Here is a 5913-nt window from a genome sequence, read left to right as displayed (position 1 = left end):
GATCGTAAACGATATTCAAATAGAAATAATAATGAATATTTTAATGAGCATTAAAAGTACACACTGATATACGGGAACACATACATACACAATTATTTCATCATGAATCCCCTGCTATTTCATGCTATTACAAAATCTAAATACCACGAGTTTCTTCATTCAGCCAATAAACAGATACATATTAAAAAGCCAACAGAGTGAATAAAATGAGCTCTGAGAGTTTCCCACGGAACAATTAACCTTCCCGACAGGTGGTGTGATATTACCGTATGAGCTATAGTCGCTTTGCTAACATTCACAACAATGGCAGAACATCTAAGCATGTGCACATTAGATGAGTAGTGGGGAGCAATAACAGGTTGACAGAAAGCAGAGGTGCTCACAGCCATATGGTTCCGTTTACACGAATCCCCTCAGCAGCGTGATGTCATTATACAGCAGCATCACGGAGGAAGCAGGTTCACTCTGAAAGAGTGAACCTGCCTGAACCTCTATTCATCGATTCTTGAAGCGCGTTCGCAGTATTGGCAGGTAAGACAAATCCAAGCCAAATTAGTTTATCAACTCATTGATGGTTTAGGCGAGAAACCAAACCACACACACATACACGCAGAAGCTGAACACATCCATCAGAAACCCAACACTTCGACCTGGTCTTCTCCCCTGGCAGCAGCAGCATGGGTTATTTAGACAAACCAATATAAGCCTCCATACATACACATTCATGAATATTCTGGTCAGGTCCGAACCAGTGGACAGTCAGTACCTTGCTCAGAGGACGCCCAGGAGGTCACAGAGGAGCCAATCAAGTCTTAGCGTGAGGGTCACCGGTGATTATGATGCAGGGGCATAGTTCTCATTACAATCCGCTAAGGCGAGACAGCATGACATGGGCCACAGCTTGGTTACTCATTCCTTACAGTTTCCTGCTCTTTATGCCTTGAAACCTGGTTTAAAAAGAAAAAAATATCACAATGTAGGAAAGTGTAGCCAAGCAGGCGTTAAAATGAAATGGGTCACGCCTGGGAATGATTTCCTTTCTTTTTTTTCTTGCATAAGTGATTTCAAAGCACTCCCTTTAACTCTATCAGAACTAAACAACAGTGAGGAGTCACAAATGAATCTATCAATCCATTTTTGTAAACATTTTTTAAGTATAGATAGTGATTCAAGAAGTTAGGAGCTGTTTACAGTCTCTTTTTTTTAACTGAGTAAACACAAATAAACATTTTTACGATTTTATGCATATTATGGCAAATAAAAAAAGAAAGATAAAATACAAATTAAAAAGTGGTGATTTGGACAGAGTCAGGTTATTTTTCGCCCCAGTTTCTCCAGCAAGCAGCAAACTCCTGGGAAGAAGAAGAATGAAGCTTAAATGGCAAAAAACTGCAGTTCCTCAAATGTCTACCTGAGGCTGGCTCCAAAAGTGAGTGAATCCCCAAAGACCCAGTGTTAAAATGCCCACCTATACAGAAAAAATAAATGACACATAATAATAAATGGCACTTTCCCTGCTGGGACTGCTGTAGAGGGAGAAATGTATTTTTATAAGTACCAATTCCTATTGTATTAATGCTTAAATGCACCAATTATTATGTATGGGTGGTTTTACAGAGAGCTGGCTGATAGAGCTGGCTGAGTAATATTTCTGCTCATTCGAGTCTCTAAACTGCATCTTTTCAACTGTGTTTGTGGCATTGGTGCTTTTTGAAAGTTTTTTTTTTTTTAAACATGGTTCACTGTGTCATTAATGCTGACAACCTACTCAGGAAGACGCTGTATTTGAATGTTCCTAAGCATTGCTTAGCAGATATCTGTGCCTGTCTAATGCATCCATACAGTTGATGGATCCAGCCGGCTAACCAAAGTCACTAGCACTGGCTGAAAATTCGAACCTGCCAACCCAGTTTGGCTACTTTTTAGGATATTGTCCATCATGATGTTGCAATTACACATGCAAACAGTGGAGATTCACATTCGACACTGGATTTGTTCCAGTGCTCGTGTGGTCTGAGCAGGATGGTGTCCACCTTGCATCGAGCTCGTAATGCAGCTGAACAGTTGGGAAACAGTGCACATGTATTGTACAACTATATCTTGATGAGGAAAAAAAAAGAAGAGTTTTTTGTCTTTTTGTCCAGACTTTTTTGAAGAGTTTTTATTCAGCATGATTTATGTTACTGTGAAGTTTTCATCTGTTAGTGACCATGAAAATTACAATTATGCCTCCATCTCCATTATTTAGATAATCTGGTCTTGTTTTAAGATAGCTGCTTATTTTGTTACAAGACTTGCTGCTAGACAGGCTTTAGCTACATTTGTCTCTTACACACAATCAGTGATTTTTTTTTTTCAAATTTTCATCCTAAGCCAAGTTATTCCTTGCTATAACCTTCAAAACAAAAGTGGTATTATCGTCTGCATTTTAGACGTGTGACAATCATGGCAACAATGTAGAATTAATAAAATCCCAGTCACATAGAGACTGGTTTTAGACCATCATGCTAAAGCCCCAATCATGCAGACCTAGAGACTGATACTTCTTTTGCTCATTGACTGTCATCATTGCTGAGCGATGCAATCTCTTCAACTGCTGAACATTTGCTGTCTACCTGTTTTACTTTGCTTCTACCTTCTTTTTTTTGTATGTCTAAATAACTGAATAATTTTTGACATTTATCACAACAAAATATTCTGTTCAAGTGTCAAAATAAACACCAACTAAACCATTAACAAGCATTAGATCAATGCCAGCACAGCCAATACATTTATCAGCGAATTTTCAAAGTACATATCATCAGTTCTGTCATCATGTGATAAAAAGCTGGAAAATTTCTCACATTACTGATCATATTGCTCCTGTTAGAACTATAAATGCACGTTCCACGTAAAGCTTCCTGGAGAAAAACAGCGACAAGGTAACGATGTACAAATAATTAGTCACCAGAGATGGGCAGTAACATGTTACTTGTAACGCGTTACTATAATCTGATTACTTTTTTCAAGTAACGAGTAAAGTAAGGGATTACTGTTGCAAAAACGGTAATTACTGCGTTACTAAAACCGTGATTTTTTGCGAGAATCTCTCACGACAGTGACGGACGCGAGTGCGCCGTTAGTGACAACAGCTGTGTGCAGATCAACAATGGATCACATATCGATTGTGGGAGAGAGTATGAGCGTGCAGCGTTTAAAGCGTGGAAGTACTGACCTTACTCTGAGTTTGATTCCATAAAAAGTGACAAAAACATTATTGTCCATTGTGCGTGGGAAGAAAACTTCTTTTTACAGCGAAAAAACCCCCAAAACTTCTAAGCAAGCACCGAGTAGCTATGACGTAATGGGAAATTCACAGAGAAACTCGCGGATTCTTCCACTGACCGCGGCACACCTGCACCAGGGTAAACCTCCGCCTACCCCACTCCTGCTTTACGGGTGAAAATAGAGCAACAGGACCGCTGAGTCTTTGACTTTATTTATTTTCTGCTGTGTTTTACTTGCATCTATTTGAAAGAGTGAGTGTAAACACAAAAAATATTTTATTTTATGTGCTGGAATGTGTCAAAAATAGGTTTAAATGTTAAACTAATTTATTCAAGTCAGAGAATGTTGCAGATAATTAAATTTTTGCTTGATGCATAAAGTTAAAAGATTAAAATTAATAAAACAAGTTAAAAAAAGAGACTTTTCCATTTGATTACATTTTGTATGATGGATTATGTAGAAAAAGTAGAATTGGGCTGAAAGATCTATCACTTTATCACCTCTTCAGGTTGTAAATCATGTTTTTAAAAGTAACTAAGTAATTAATTACTTTTGAAAATAAGTAATCAGTAAAGTAACAGATTACTTTTTTGGGGAAGTAATCAGTAATTAGTTACTGATTACTTTTTTCAAGTAACTTGACCAACACTGTTAGTCACACACTTGAGAAAAGAGAAAATAGCTTTGAAATCTATAAAAAGACACTTAATTTTTATAATAATAAAATAGCCATACAATCCTACATCTCTCTAACTGATTAACATTAATCAGTCTAATAATGGTTTTCTATTTTTACCTATACTTAATCCCTCCAAAACTGTACCAAATGAATTTCTTTAAAGAAAAAAAATGTAATGAAATTGCATTTCTCTTCCGGAAAAGAGTTTCTAGTATTGGAGAAAATATATATTTTTGTAATTTATCTAGCTAATCACAATCTTATCAAATGACTGCCATGACCTCAGTGTCAGCCTTCTCAGCTGTGAATTCTAAAGGCTTTATTCATCATATAAAGAGTAGGTTCAATATCACCTGATCCGCCCTATAACTATAAGCTTTATTAAAAAGGAAAGTTTTAAATCTACAAGTAAGGAAATCCCTGAAAGTTTCACCTGAATGTAGTATTTTCTGAAAAGGCTACATCACTCTCTGTATTGACCTGGGAGCCCATAATTACTTTTTATTAGTTCATAAAGCTCTCAGTGGTTTGGCCCTTCAGTGCATTACTGATAGGCTCAGTATCTATAATCCAACTAGAACTCTCATCAGATGCAGCTCTTTTAACTGTCTCCAGAATTAGGTCTAAAGTGTGCTGAGGGTGCTTTCAGTTACTGCTGTCCTGTTTTTTGGTACAAGCTGCCTGCTGACCTGAGATCAATTACATATGAAATCTAAAAAAACTCAAAACTGTTTCATTCTCACAGAAATACACAGACATGTGTATGTCAACTTGTGTGTCTGTGTGTTCTACCTCTTTGTAATCTTTTTTTTTTTTTGCTGTATTCATTATAAAGTCATTGTAAAATAATTTATTTATTTCTGTGTTAGGCACATTGAGTTTGAGTATAATGAATTGTGCTGTATGAATAAAATTGCCACAGAGATTGGTGTGTGACCCCCTGGTATTGCTAGGAAAAGAAATTTACATTTCCCAAGCGGTTGGATAAAACCTCCTTGTGATTGTTTGGGTTGCTAGCATGCATCAGTCATTCATAGCTTACATGGAGGTCGCTGACTTGTCTGCCAGGTGCTCTCTGAGCTTTAGTGAAACTGTGAAAAGCATGAAACAAAGCAGAAATAGAAACTGTTGCCTGCTGAGGCATAGCTTTAATTTGGAAGGTGAACCTTCTTCACCTCCAGTTTACTCAAACTTCTGCAAGTGTCAAGTAGTAGTTACTATTTGCAAACATGAACAACTACAAGCAACAGGGATGTTTCATATTTTACTGCCTTTACTTAAATCGCATCCTGATTTTTAAACTCTATCTCGGACTTTGTCTCAGAGAGGAGACACATATATTTTAGTCAGAACATTTATCGTTTGTCGGCACCTCTCTCATCCATTACCAAGCGCAAAATAGCTCATTTATCATTTGTGAATGAATTAGCAACCAGGCTCCAGATGTCATCTGCCTCTTCATGTCTTGTCTTGACTCCCACCTGTCTCTCTTGAACCTTCTCAGTATGCTAGCGGTGCTGCACTGACTGGCAAGGCATTAGATGTACACAGATGAAGGATGGGAGAAGGAAGAAAGAAGACAACGAGACGGTGACTGTGTAAGTAAGGAGAGAAGACAGAGATTAAGTATAAAAGTGTTTGGAGTAAAGCACTCGAGAGAGATGGCTGAGGACAGACGGAGCTGAGAGACATCGAGTCTGAGGGAGGAGGAGAAGAAAAGAAAGTTTTACATAAGTAAGTGAATGAATAAGAGCATGTGCACTCAAGTGTGCATGAAGTATCTCCCCTGTTCTCTCCATTGTTTGGTATTATCCTTCAAAGAGCCAGTTAGACTTCCAGCCAGTCTTTTATCAACACGAGGCTGGACTGCACCTTTCACTTGAAGAACCAAAGTTAGGTCAAAAGTAACTGCGACCGCGTCCACTCAAGAAGCTAAAAATCAAACCAGTACAATGTAATAAATCTGA

The 5913-nt window shown here is 37.7% G+C and overlaps 1 long non-coding RNA gene across 1 annotated transcript; it reads right to left on the bottom strand.

Annotated features, from left to right (window-relative positions):
* Positions 1-765: 765 nt before the first annotated feature.
* On the bottom strand, positions 766-3336 carry LOC143419177 (uncharacterized). The gene is made up of 2 exons (XR_013099155.1): positions 3215-3336; positions 766-947 (listed from the first exon to the last, which is right to left on the bottom strand). It is a non-coding gene; the product is annotated as an uncharacterized LOC143419177 (long non-coding RNA).
* Positions 3337-5913: the final 2577 nt, after the last annotated feature.

The sequence above is a fragment of the Maylandia zebra genome, linkage group LG6, assembly GCF_041146795.1.
Source record: "Maylandia zebra isolate NMK-2024a linkage group LG6, Mzebra_GT3a, whole genome shotgun sequence".
In the NCBI taxonomy this organism is placed as follows: domain Eukaryota; kingdom Metazoa; phylum Chordata; class Actinopteri; order Cichliformes; family Cichlidae; genus Maylandia; species Maylandia zebra.
Note: the sequence above shows the minus strand (reverse complement) of the source record. Positions and strands in the feature narration are given on the sequence as shown.